Genomic DNA, 14,835 nt, shown 5'->3' with positions numbered 1-14,835 from the left:
AAAACCATTTCAGAAAACTGACAATGAGGAGAGGAAAGGGAAGCCAGAAGGCTAGTGAATGGGGAGAGAGGAGGAGCCAGGGCAGAAAACCAAGAATCCCTCCCTGCCCTCCTTGCTGCCAGGGAGGTCTGAGGGACTAGTTTCCACCTGGGATCCCAAGTCCAGAACAAAAGCAGCGGGGCCACGTCGGGGGAGGGAAGGGGGTCCTCAGCATGGGCGCATGGGGCTGCGGAAAGATGGCGGCTAGCGTGCCTGCTGGCGGGGGGCACCTCGCAAGGCGCTGTCCCCAGCCCGACCCCATGTGGACCCGGGTTTGGCGCAGCGTCCGGGGTGGTCCCGGTGCCCTGGGGTTTGCGGGAGGCTGGGCCTCCACAACCCCCCTCTCCGCCCCCAGGTCCGGTCCGCGCTTTCTGCTCCAGGTGAGGGCGCGGCTCGGTGTCACTTTACCCCTGTGCAGAGGGTGGTCCGGAGAAGCCTTGGGGCGGGGAGGGGCAGCAGGCAGCAGGAGCGGGACAGCGGAGCCTCACATGGAGCATATGGGCGGCGAGTCCGGTGGGTCCTGGAGTCCCGACTGGGCCGCAGCACAGCACCGTGGCGCTGCCCGCCCCTCCTCATCCAGCCCCTCCACCTCCTCCCAGACGCTCAGCCACATCCTCTGTGAGCTCACTTCCAGCTTAGGCAATTAGCAAAGGCCTTCTCCCCGTCGCCCTCGACCCGCCCCCGACCTCCTCCCTGCTGAGTCCTCCTGGAGCTCACTTTTCTCTTTGGCAATTAGCAAAGCCCCTTCTCTGCCCCGCCCCCGCCCCCTCCCTCCTAGGCCCCGCCCTGGCTGGGGCGCGGGGGAAGCCCCGGGGGCTGCAAGCTTTGCCAGCGCTGGCGGCTGGGCAGCCTCCTAGCCTGGCTCCTTGAGCGGGTGTCCACCCGCGGCCTGGCTGCAAAAAGATCATCAGTCCTGTTAACCCTGGCTGCACTCTCCCGTCAGTTTGCTGGCTTCCAGATTGCGCCCAAAGCCAGGAACCAGCTTCCCCAGCACAGGCCTGGGCTGAGATGCCTGCCCAGGATATGTTTGAGCAGTCTACTCATCTCCAGGCAGGGATGGCACTTCCACATGGATGTTTGGGTTTTATTATTGTTTTTTGGTCATTGGTTATTATTACATGACCTCCAGGGTAGGTGCTCCACAAAGGGAGTGAAAACAGGATGCATGATATACCCCTCACCTCCCATGCTGACTTTCTCTTAAATAATAAGCACTGCTGAACTATCTGAGATTCTGTACCTTCTCTCCAGCCATGAACCTATCACTGTCTTTAACTCTTGAAAACTTCATTAGACAAATTAATGTGGTGAAGGAAGCAATATGAGAAAGCCTATTAATCTGATGAGCATGGAACTGAACAAACCCTATAGATACTTTCCCTTTGATTTCTAGCCTATCAATACCTACAGTGAGTCACATACACTCAAGATTATTGTTTTTATTGTATACTTCATATATTCATTGATTTTGGACTCGTTATCATTTTGTTGAAGTGTTAAACTATGGTAATAAACAAACTTTTAATTAACTTTTCCTCCTATGATACAAATATAACTTGCACTTGAGCTTTAGCTAATTTTATGTTCTAAAATTGCCAAAACAAAATGATCAAGGTTTCTAGATTATTTACTGTATTTTCTACTATGTAATATTGTTCTATCTCTTCTGTATAAAGAAAATGAATGCTTGGGGCTCTTGGGTGGCTCAGTGTGTTAAAGCCTCTGCCTTCTGCTCAGGTCATGATCCCAGAGTCCTGGGATAGAGCCCCACATCAGGCTCTCTGCTCAGCAGGGACCCTGCTTCCCTTCCTTTCTCTCTGCCTGCCTCTCTGTCTACTTGTGATCTCTGTCTGTCAAATAAATAAATAAAATCTTTAAAAAAAGAAAATGAATGCTTGATAACTAAATGAATGCTTTACTGAACAAATTAAATATGGCAATAGCATTTTATTTTATCATGCTTCACATATTAAACAATAATATTATATCACTAGTCTACAAATAATCTACTCGCATAGTCATTTGGAAGCTTTTAGCAAAAGAATTCTTCCTCCTGATTGTAGTATAAAAGCCACAGAAATATACAGAAGACTCCTAGGATAGAAAGTTAAATCCAGTTATCCGTGATGCCTTGAGTAGGACCTGACCTATGTATGTCCTGGGATGCACTAGTAACTGTTACATGTGATAGGATTATATTTAATATATACAGTTTCATTTACTTCACAAAGGACATATAAATTTGAGAATAAAATATTTGATGAATCTATAAAGTCTATATCTATTTGTAACTAATGTGGTAGAATTAAGATGTTAATTTGAAAAAAAAATTCATTGAACACATACACATATTCAATTGTTTTTATATATATAAACAGCATTATTTATTTATTTAAATAAATGCATTGTCAGTAAAATCCATTTACTTATCAACCATAAGGGTAATTTTAAGTACTAAGAATAAGAAATATGTGAAAAGATAAGTGTTCAAGAGTGCAGTTTGTGGTAATTAATACAATATGATAGGCTCATAAAAAAGATATATTACTTGAACTTAAAAGCTTCTATAATTAAGCGATGACCACTTGAAAGTTGTAATTAGTCTTGCTGCAGTTTTTCCTTGCACTTATTGCCCTTTCCCAGAAGTTCATTAAGAATTTCTGTGAATGTCCTTATGTTTAATCTCATTCATAGATTCCACTGTTGCTCACAAAACAAAGCCAAAAAGAGAGGTAACTCTATGTGGCACTCCATCCACAAGCAATACATTCATAAATAATTAAAAAGCTCTCTACTTCATTTGTTACCCATTCAGCTGATAATTTAAATGAGTAACTGAGGCCATTTTATCAGCACTTTTAATAGAATGCGACTCAGAAACTTCACAGTGTTATTTAAGAAGAAATGCTCACGTGTTAAGGTTTTTATTTTTTTTAATCAACAAAATAATTTTCAAATATTAAAAGCAAATGTCTCCTTTTCCTCCAAGTTTCCTTGCTATGTCAAAGTTACAAATAAATACATTAAAATCGTATTTTGAGTAGTAGATAAAAACAAAAGTTTTGAAACTGTGGGTTGAGTGTCTGGGTTAACTTGTATAAATATCTGAACTCAATGTATTTAGACTTTATTAGATTTTTTTTTAGACTATTTAAAAATACATGCTGAGATAATGACAACATTATTTTATTCATTTTAATAAATAAATTATTCTATTTAATTATGTTTAGATATTTATTTATTAAATTAATGATTTAATATTTAATAATCTAAATTTGAAATATTTTAAATTCTAAAAATATTTATTTAATTAAATTGATATATTTAATATAAATATTTAATAAATTATTTAATCATTATTATAATTATGCAATACATTATGTATTGTGTAATAATTGCATTTTAATAAATAAATAAATGTATTATTTACATTATTTTATTTTATTTAGTTGACAAAGAGAGGGAGAACGCAAGCAAAGGGAGCTGCAGGCAGAAGGAGAGGGAGAAGTAGGCTCCCAGTGAGTAGAAAGTTCAACCTGGGGTTCCATCCCACGACCCTGGGATCACCACCTGAGTCGAAGGCAGATGCTTAACTGACTGAGCCATCCAGATGCCCAAGGCTTTGTATTCTTCGCTTCTAAATATTGATGCTCCTTCATCTCTGGAGTTAGTAAATTGATGTTGAGAATTCATATCAAAGAATTGATAGTAGCTGTTAAACAGAAACATGTAATTTAAGGGAAAAAAAGAGCAGAAGGAAGAGAAAGGCCAAAAGTCAAAAGCACATTAATATAAAATTTAATTAGATAAAAAAGCTGATATTCGGGACGCCTGGGTGGCTCAGTTGGTTAAACAGCTGCCTTCGGCTCAGGTCATGATCCCAGCGTCCTGGGATCGAGTCCCACATCGGGCTCCTTGCTCCGCAGGGAGCCTGCTTCTCCGTCTGACTCTGCCTTCCACTCTGTCTGCCTGTGCTCACTCTCGCTTGCTCTCTCTGACAAATAAATAAAATCTTAAAAAAAAAAAAAGCTGATATTCCTGAAGGGGGCTAATAAAAGAGCTGCAAAGAGCTGATAGGATTAGGAAAATTGTCCACTCCTGGTCATTTCATAATTTTAAACTATTCCTTATTAATAAATATACTTAGTTCCAGAAACACAATCACATAAGAACATTTCCACCAGGTTTCCTCTAACAGCATTTACAAATTAGACGTTCAAACAATGCAGTTCATTACATGTTGCATCTGTATCTTAAAGTTTAAACACTTTCTGTGACACATTTTCTAACAATTAAAATTAAAAAAAAATATATATATATACATATATATCTATGTATATATATATATATATATACCTTATCCCTAAATGGAAAAAATATATATATAGAGAGAAAAACCTTATCCCTAAATGAAACCTTTCTTTGTTTATTAGCTTAAATAGGTAAATTAGCAACAACAACAACAACAAACAGCTAATATTATAGAGGTAGGAACAATTGACCTTTTCATTCATTGCTATTTTCTAAAAATTCCTACTTTATTTTTTTCTCAAGTCTGTCATAATAATTTTCTAAATCTCCTGCCTTATTCAATTTTTTTCTTTTAGTGGAAATCTCTATTTCATATTTATTTTCTCTTCCTCCACTCTTTGCTCTAATAATTCAATGTATTATTAGATTTTCTGTTTTTCTCTTTATCCAGATATATCTTTTCTTTCTTTCTTTCCTTTTTAAATAATTTGATTTGCTGGCATTTTACATCAGTACATGCTTTCTTATGGATGTTAGAAATGGCTGTGGAACTACTAGAAGAATAAACTTTTTTACCTTTAAGAAGTTTACAGTCTAGAGTGCCTGGGTGGCTCAGTTGGTTAAGTGTCTTCCTTCAGCTTAGGTCATGATGCCAGGGTACTAGGATCCAGTCCTGCATCAGCTGCCTGCTCAGCAAGGAGTCTGGTTCTTCCTCTCCCTCTGCCCCTCCCTCTCTCTCTCTAATAAATAAATAAAATCTTTAAAAAAAAAGACTTACTGAAATCTGAGACTGAATTACTAAATTCAGTCTTAATTGAAGACAGCTAAACAAAGCAATGATCACAACTGGAAAATTTAGCGAGATCATGGTTTAACATTTTTGGTTGACACAGGACCTCTTTCAGTAACAACTTTCCCTAAATATCAATTTCTTTTTAAGGCAAAAAATTTTGACAAGAAATCCAGATCCTTCTGATCGTTTTCATATCAATTTAAGGTGACATCCTCAGAGTATATAATCAAATATGTAATTATTCTATCTGTTGCCTTGTATATTGCCTGTATCTTTTTCAGACTCAAAGTTCCATTGAGGTAGAGTTTTTTTTTTTTTAAAGCAGAGATTTTTAAAGTGTTTGATATATACAAGATGCTTAATAAGTGTTTACAAAGCCTATGTATTACAGAAGCCTTAAACAGGCTTTAAAATAATGTAGGTGATATTAGTAGTCATATCAAACATATTTAGGTTTCAGTCATGTAAATAACTACATTTCTCAGAGACAGAGAAACATACAAATGGTCTGGGTCCAGTAGGATAATGCTAGCATGTGTTGTAAATTCTCTTATATGACCTTATTCTTGCAAGAATTGGTTATGTGGCAGAAAAAAAGGTATCACTATCTTATACTTTATTATTTAAAGAGATTTATGGAAGTCTTAATTTCTTACACTACCCCTTTGTTTCAGTGGACCCAATTTCCGTGGTAATGGTGAGAGGAAAGTAGGCAATTTAGGCAGCAGCAAAAATCTCCTACAAGGCTCTATAAAATAAGGCTTGTTCTAGATCATGGGTCTGTCCAAAGGGGAATGTTAAGGGGTAGAATGGATGATGGATGCATTGTGGACTTATAACTTTAAGATTAATACTGTTATGCCCCAATAATGGGTCTATGATTAAAGGAGCGAGACTGATGTAAAGCAAAGGTTAAGCAAAGCTTTATTTCATGCCAAGCATCAAGAATCTAACCGAACGTTCGGGGCCACACCTCTTATAAGAGAAGGCAACCCTTTGCTGTTTCACAGTCTAGTTTTTAAGGGCAAAGGCCGTGCAGTCAGGCCTGGCCACGCACAGGTGACCAATGAGATTTTAACACACACAGGAAACTCCACAGTGAGGCTAGATGACCAATTGAGGTTCAATTTACCCTAGTATAGACATTTGACCCAGCCTATTACACCTTGATTAGGATTGGTGCAAAAAAGTTTCCCAAAGGGCAGAGGAGTGGGGCATACTCCTTAGTATCTAGGGAGACAATATGCAAACACCGCCCCCCTCCCGCTGATTGATGTCTCCACCTGGCCTGACCCACCCTTGTATATGGGCTTTGTTACCTGGAGCTGATTTCCAGGACTTGTTTTTAAGTGAATCCCCTGGGGGAAGGGGAACAAGGACAGTTTAAGGGTTAACCTCAATGAAAGCCTCTTGCTAAAATATAAAAATATAAAATAGGTCCTTACATTACAACAACTCAGTAGGGAAAGTCCCAGTGTGGTGATAAAAGAAGTGAGGTAACTTGCATTGCACATTTTTTTTTTAAAACATGTAAGTTGTATTTTTCCGTGCCATGACATCATACCTTATCTTCATCTCTGTCTACTAGTTTAAAACTAGTTAAACAAATTCAACAATTTTTTAAAAAATATTTTATTTATTTATTTAAGAGCAAAAGCCAGAGAGAGAGAGAGAGAGCATGAGCAATATGGGGCTCGATCCCAGGACTCTTGAGATCCTGATCTGAGCCAAAGGCAGACACTTAACTGACTAAGCAAATGAGACTCCCACAAACTCAACAATTTTATAAAATTTTTATTTGTTGGGGTGCCTGGCTGGAACAGTCAGTAAAATATGTAAATCTTTATCTTGGGGTTGTACGTTTGAAATCCACCTTGGGTGTAGAGGTTTTATTTAAAAATAAAATCTTTAAAAATTTTTTTTTCCTTTTTTTATTTAAGCCATTGTATGGCAGTGTTGATCACTATATTGTACACCTGAAACTAATATTAACCTTATTTTAACTAACTACAATTTAAATAAAAACTTTAAAAATAAAATAAAAATAATAATCATAAAAATAAAAAAGAGGAAAAATTATTTGGCAGGAAATTTTCTTAATTGCATTATTATTTATTATTATCATAGTCTGTGTGTGTCGGTGGGAAGTGGCTGGTATTACACTGAGTTCCATATCTGTGTTACACTGAGGTCCATGTCTGTAGTCAGTCTTTTTTTTCTTTTAGTTTATTTTCAGGGATCCAAAATTCATTGTTTATGCACCACACCCAGTGCTTCATGTAAAAAATTCCCTCCTTAATACCCACCACTGGGCTCACCCAACCACCTGCCACCCTCCTCTTCAAAACCCTCAGTTTGTTTCTCAGAGTCCACAGTCTCTCATGGTTTGTCTCTCCCTCCGATTTCCCCCAGCACACTTCTCTCCATCTCCCAGTGTCCTCCACGTTATTCCTTATGTATTGAGTCTTATAAAAACTTTTATTTCTTTCCCTATTCTGCTTTGCATATGCTTACCTTAGATGTTAAAATGTTATAAACCTCTCCTGCCTGGTCCATTTTCTCTCTCTTCTCTCATGATTTCTCATGCTCTCCTTGCCAACCCCACATGCCTTACAATATCTGGATATGACTAATTTCTTCCTGAGCTACTTTATTCTACTCTGCCATATGGTTGCCCTTCCCTCTCCTGTACCATAACTTCTATCCCCTGCATTTGTGCTTTAACAATACCTAATTCTTTTCACTACATCTGTATCTTTGAGGTCAATACTCAGTAGTGCAATCGCTGGGTCATACGCTAGCTCTATTTTACTGGAAAGAAGGGCCATATGCACCCCAGTGTTCATAGCAGCAATGTCCACTATAGCCATTCTGTTGAAAGAGCCAAGATCCCCTACAACAGACAAACGGATAAAGATGATGTGATCCAAGGATACAATGGAATATCACTCAGCCATCAGAAAGGATGAATACCCAACTTTTGCATCAACATGGATGGGACTGGAGGAGATTATGTTAAGTGAAATAAGTCAAGCAGAGAAAGTCAATCATCATATGGTTTCACTTATTTGTGGAACCTAAGGAATAGCATGGAGGACATTAGGAGAAGGAAAGGAAAAATGAAGTGGGGGGATTGGAGGGGGAAATGAAACGTGAAAAACTATGGACTCCAAGAAACAAACTGAGGGTTTTAAAGATGAGAAGGATGTGGGGATGGGTGAGCCTGGTGATGGGTATTAAGGAGGGCACACATTGCATGGGGCACTGGGTGTTTTACACAAACAATGAATCATGGAACACTACTTCAAAAACTAATGATGTATTGTATGGTAACTAACATAACATAATTAAAAAAAAAAAAGGAGGGGGACAATACCTAACACTCAATCTTTGCTAGTTTCTTGTTTACCTCCTTTTAAGAGTAAGCTCATTAGTGTTTTTTTTTTTTTTTTGGTTTGTTTGTTTTTTTTTTTTTGTCTCAACTAAAAGATGAAAAATAATACACATTATTTTGAAAACATTTTGAACAGTGTACAAACGTTAGTCAAGTCCACAATGTCTCATCTCTTCTTCCTCCTAACATGGCTAAGTTGAAAAACCCTTTATCTGGGAAAAGGTCATTCTCCAGCCACCTTGTGTAAGATTTTGGCTTTAGGTTAGATTATCCTTTCTTTCCTTTTCTGAAAATAAGTTGAAAATATTAATAGCCTCAGTTTCTTCTTCCAAAATATGACTGCTTCTTTACCAAGTGCAAAAACAACCCATTTTGACCATAGTAAACAGCTTGGACCTACTTTTTTTGGCTCACTGTTTTAGTGAGACAAGTGGAGTGAAGATGACACACCATTTCCAAATGTATTAATAATTGGTAGACCATACTTCTAAATTGAAGATTTGTTGCCATTAAACTACGACCAGACTCGCTATAATTACAGAGGTAAATTCTTTATATTTACTATATTTGAGATTACCATATAATACCAAAATAAAATTATGATTATGTGAAGAGTCTGTAATATTAAGAAGATGACTTTGAAATGATTGCTTATCTAAATGAAATTTCCCATTTTATAATCTTGTATAAGCTTCCGTTGTCATTTCCTATTTAAAATCTATTAGAAGGCACTCTTATTTTCCCTTAAGTGGGAAGTCAAATGTGGAACAAATTCATCCCAAAGGAACTGATTCTATGTTCCACTGAAGACCAGGTGGCTTCCATGTGGCATTTTGCCTCTTGCATATTGTTCATCTCCTACAACAAATGGGGGTATGCTCTTTATTAAACTAATTCAACTCAATTAGAGACATTGTCTTCAAGGGATAACATCATAGAGACTAGAATCAGCATCATACTTTTGGGAAAATTGGGCCCAGGATATTTGTTTTGTTTTGTTTTGTTTTAGGATTTTATTTATTTATTTGACAGACAGAGACCACAAGTAGGCAAATAGCGGGGGGGGGGGGGGAGGGAAGCAGGCTCCCTGCTGAACAGAGAGCCTGATGCAGAGCTCTATCCCAGGACTCTGAGATCATGGCCTGAGCAGAAGGCAGAGGCTTAACCCACTGAGCTACCAAGGTGCCCCTGGGCCCAGGTTTTGATGGCTTCTTTCCTCAATCTTATAAAACCTATTTGAACTCTACTGGATGCCAGAACTGTTTAAAAATATTTGGTCCCTTGTAATTTTAACCTTCCAGTATTCAATGCACCTGATCCTTGTAATATCCTATAGTATTTTTGTCAAATGAAGACTCTCAAAGTGTGTTTCTTGGGAGACACTTTTCAATTGGTTGCTTACATTTCTGCATTTATTATTTGTTCTAGGCCATCCTTTGAAGATGGTTGTATTGAATAGACTTGGAAGACAGAAATAGTATCTTTTTTTTTAACTTAACCTGTTGTGTTTGCAAATATTTTCTGCCTCTGTTTTGATTCTTCTTGTGGGAACTGAGGCTCAGAACTGATATATAACTCCCATCCCTACACACACACAAACACACACACAAACACACACACACACACAAATACTGTTAATATTCTGGCTACCTCTATTGCTGTGAATAATAAACTATATTATTTCTGAACCATGAGTCTTTGTCTTCTATCAACACCCAAGAAACTACGGCAGACTCATACACCAGTTTTCAAATAAGGGAAAATAATCTCAGATGCTTTATATTTTTTGATAGTGTTACCTACTTCTGAACATATGACTGAACACATATAAAGCTGGAGCCATGACCATTTAGAGCTTCTTCTGTGGAAGAACTATGCATTCACTAGTAAACAATAGTAGTTTCATCTTTTTTTTTCTTTTCCTCCCGGACACCATTTCCTCTCTCACACTGTTGCTCAAATTGGATGGAGTCTAAGGTCCTTTGAGGAAATTTTTTTTAATGATTCAAAATAAATAGGAAGAGTCTAAAGTGCTAAAAATACTTCTAGATAAAAGGTATAAGATAATGCCAGAAAGGATAGTAATTTTATCTAACAACTGCCTGTTCACCCCTTTTTTGTTCATTAACTAATCTCCAAATTCCTGACTAAATCCCATTTGTAAGCCAGAATGTGAGCTAAAAACTGGGATTTTAAAAAATTTTCATTTGAAATCTAGTTAGTTAACATATATGGTTGTATTAGTTTCATGTGTACAATATAACATATAGCACAAAGTGCTCATCATCACAAGTGCTCTAATTAACCTCCATCACTTATTTAATCCATCACTCATTTCAGATACCGTCAAGTAACCATCAGTTTGTTCTCTGTAATGAAATGTCTGTTTCTTGCTTTGTTTCTCTTTCTATGTCTTATTATTTCCCCTTTGCTTGTTTGTTTTGTTTCTTTTATTCCATATATGAGTAAAGGTATTTGTCTTTCTCTGACTGACTTATTTCACTTTTAGCATTATACTGTCTAGTTCCAACCATGTTATTGCAAATGGCAAGATTTCAGTCTTTTTTATGGCAGAATAATATTCCATTGTATATAGATACCACTTATTCTTTATTCATCAATTGATGGATACTTGGGCGCTTTCCATATCTTAGCTTTATAAATAATGCTGCTATAAATATGGGGGTGCTTGCATCCCTTTGAATAAGTTTTCTTATATTCATTGGGTAAATACACACCAACAGGTTTGTTGGATCACAAAGGACTTCTATTTTTAAATTTTATGGAAATTCCATGCTGTTTTCAAATATGGCTGTATCAGTTTGCATCACCACCAACAGTTCACAATTGTTACTTTTTCTTTTTTTTTTAAGAATTTATTCATTTGACAGAGAGAGATCACAAGTAGAGAGAGAGAGAGGAGGGAGCAGGCTCCATGCCTGGCAGAGAGCCTGATGTGGGACTTGATCCCAGGACCCTGAGATCATGACCTGAGCTGAAGGCAGAGGCTTAACCCACTGAGCCACCCAGGCAGCCCCCACAAGTGTTACTTTTTCACATCCTCTCCAACACCTTTTGTTTCTTGTAGTGTTGATTTTAGCCATTCTGACAGGTGTGAGGTGGTATCTCTTTCTAGTTTTGCTTTGCAATTTCCTGATGATACATGATGATGGCCATCTTTTCATGTATCTACTGAACATTTGAATGTGTTCTTTGGGGAAACACTTGTTCATGTCTTCTATCCATGTTTTTATTGGATTATTTGTTTTTGGATGTTGACTAAAAACTGGATATTAAGTAACACACAAGACAGGTTTCCTTGAGCTTAAATTTTATTTGCATGAGTATCATTAACAGGAAAAAATATGCATATGTGTATGTACAAGTGTGTTTATGTATACATCTATCTATCTATCCTCTATCCCCTGTCTTCTAATTGTGGTAAATCCTGTAAGGTGGGGAATGGGATAGTCTGAAGAAATATGCTTCTGGATATGCTGGGTAAGCAAATTTAATTGCACTCAGATGCATTGGATATAAGTGAATCACTCAAATGAGTTATTTAATATTATATAGAAACAAATTAAAAGTTTATGTAGTTTAAAATAATAGGTAGTTAAAATAATTTTTTTGTTTGTTGTTTTTGTGTCTTTTTTTGTTTATATATACTATGGTGTGAATGTTTATGTCTTCCAAAATCATATTATGAAATCTAACTCTGTAAGTGCTAGTATTAAAACATAGGGGCCTTTGGGAGGTAATTAGGTCATAAGTGGGATTACAGTCCTTTTAAAGGAGACCCCAGAGAGTTCTCTTGCTTCATTCATCATGTACGTTTACAGTGAGAAGATAGCCATCTATGAGGAAGTGGGCTCTCCCTGGATCTGCCCATTCCTTAATCTTGAACTTCTCCGTCTAGAACTGTGAGAAATAAATTCCTGTTCTTTATAAGCTATTAAGTCTATATTATGTCCGTTATAGCAGCCTGCATGCAGAAGGACACTATGACCTAAAATGAGAGCAATAAATATAAAGTTTCAGTAAAGTCAGTTGGTACAATGTTTTTTTTACTTAGAGAAGACATGCTACTTCATGTTAAACCTTGATATTGTATATGTTTCTTGAAGGGCCACTTCTTACTCCTTTGTGTGTTTTCCACAAAGTCCAGGATGATGCCTTACATAAAGGTAATATTTTATAAATACTGTTGGAAATATATACTTCTCTAAAATCTTATTTTGCCTACAGATTACTTGGATCCACTTTGTCTTGTGTAGAATATTTGAAATATATTAAGAACAGAATGTCTCTCTAAATAACATTTAGAATCATCATTAGTTTATGACTCCTGACTCATTTGTTTATGCAGTGATACTTACTGCAAGAACACTGAAGTTTGTAATATAATTTTGAATTAATCACCAAGCTAGTTTATTTTAACTTATGAAAAAATAATTTCTCATGTTGGTTTAATTCTACTCTTATGTTATGGTCATGACATTTTTATTAAAATAAAGCAGAAAATAGAAGTAAATAATAAATGAAAAATAAAAATTAAAAAATTAAAAAATAAAAGCAAATCTCTTGTGAAATGTTACACTTTTCTTACTTATTTTGTTTTGCTTTTCCTCTACCATGCTGGCAAAGCCGTATTTTGCAGATAGGTACAATTTTCTAGGTGCTAGGTTTGTTACTTTTGCTAAAATTTTCAAAATATAAGGAGTTGAATAGTCATGGATTGTTTATTAAACTCCTTATCTACACATATAAAAATAAAACAATGATGGTGACCTGGGTATTTCTAAAATTGTATTCTGTTTTTCCATATTATGGTTTACAATGTAATTAATAAAGATTCTGCATATATTAACATCCATCCCCTTCTATCTCATCTGTATGTCCATACAGAGCATGTATGATTTCTATTCATTGCTATGTTGTGGTGAAGAGATTGTCTGAAGTAGCCTATATTTATGCAGGTAGATCTTAAGCTACGGTGCTCTTGTTTATTTGCTTTTTCATGATCAGTATGTCTGAAAGATGGTAACTATTGCATCAGGTGTGATGATTAAAAAATATTATTGGTGCCTGATACACTGTGATGAAATAGGTAAGTCGATTCATAATTTGTTAATTAAATTAGAAAAGAAATTCCTTTGGATTTGTTCTTTATTAAGAGATTTTTTTTTTTAACAAATGTCTTGGGATGTTTTTTGTGTAATATATATCACATGCCTCAACCTTTAAATTTGAATTTAGAAAAGAGTTATCAGAATGAGCCTAGAAAATATTGTTATGGGGGCGCCTGGGTGGCTCAGTGGGTTAAGCCGCTGCCTTCAGCTCAGGTCATAATCTCAGAGTCCTGGGATCGAGTCCCACATTGGGCTCTCTGCTCAGCAGGGTGCCTGCTTCTTCCTCTCTCTCTGCCTGCCTCTCTGCCTACTTGTGATCTCTATCTGTCAAATAAAATAAATAAAATCTTAAAAAAAAACCGGAGTGGACCTTATGGGGGTGCTTATCTGAAATTGAGGGACATTATAAAAAAATAAAAAATAAAATTTATTTTGAATTGAAAACAAGATCTTACTGAAGTTTAGGCATCCCACTTTATATCAGGCCTCCAGTACATTCTAATTTATTTATAGAAAATATCATAAACATGAATGACACTTTTCCTATTGCATTTATATGATACTGCAATGACTCAAAGATGTCAGATTTGAAAAGCACTACCTTTCTATAATTTCTGTTTCCTAGGAGGAATGGATATACCATTTTAGCTCAATTATCCAACAGTATTCAAAACCACCATGAATTTTAAAACATACTTATTAAACCCTAAAAATCAAGTATGAAAATGTATAAACAACCAAATCTCTATCTGTAAATGAAATACTCCCACACAGACGGGTTTTAAAACTTTCTAACTTAAGGAATTTGATAGCACAGACTCAGGGTAGTAGTTTCAGTGCCTACAGTATACTTTCAGGGAGAGAGTAATGTAAGCTCTGAGTCACTTTCTGCCTAGAGATGACCTAATAGTGGTTCTGGCATTGTTTGTTTGTTTTTGAAAATACGTTCCTGGGCGTCATTCAGAAAATGCAGTTTGGCATCTATATAAATTAAGGATGATCTTTTTGAACTTTTGTCTTTCATTACATCAAATTACCATAATTGGACAGAAATTCCACTAAATTAAGCATTGTTAGGAAATGTGTAAATTGGAGCTACTCAAATTAGTTGCTCTTTGAACTATGTGCTGTTGGTTCAGGATTAGATAAGGATTTTGAAGGCAAACCTAAATCATTGCTTCCTTTTTTGAGAGATTCTCAGCATATTTTCTTAAAATTAGCTGAAA

The sequence above is a fragment of the Mustela nivalis genome (genome assembly GCF_964662115.1).
Source record: "Mustela nivalis genome assembly, chromosome: 7".
Lineage (NCBI taxonomy): Eukaryota > Metazoa > Chordata > Mammalia > Carnivora > Mustelidae > Mustela > Mustela nivalis.
This window is presented reverse-complemented; position numbering follows the sequence as displayed.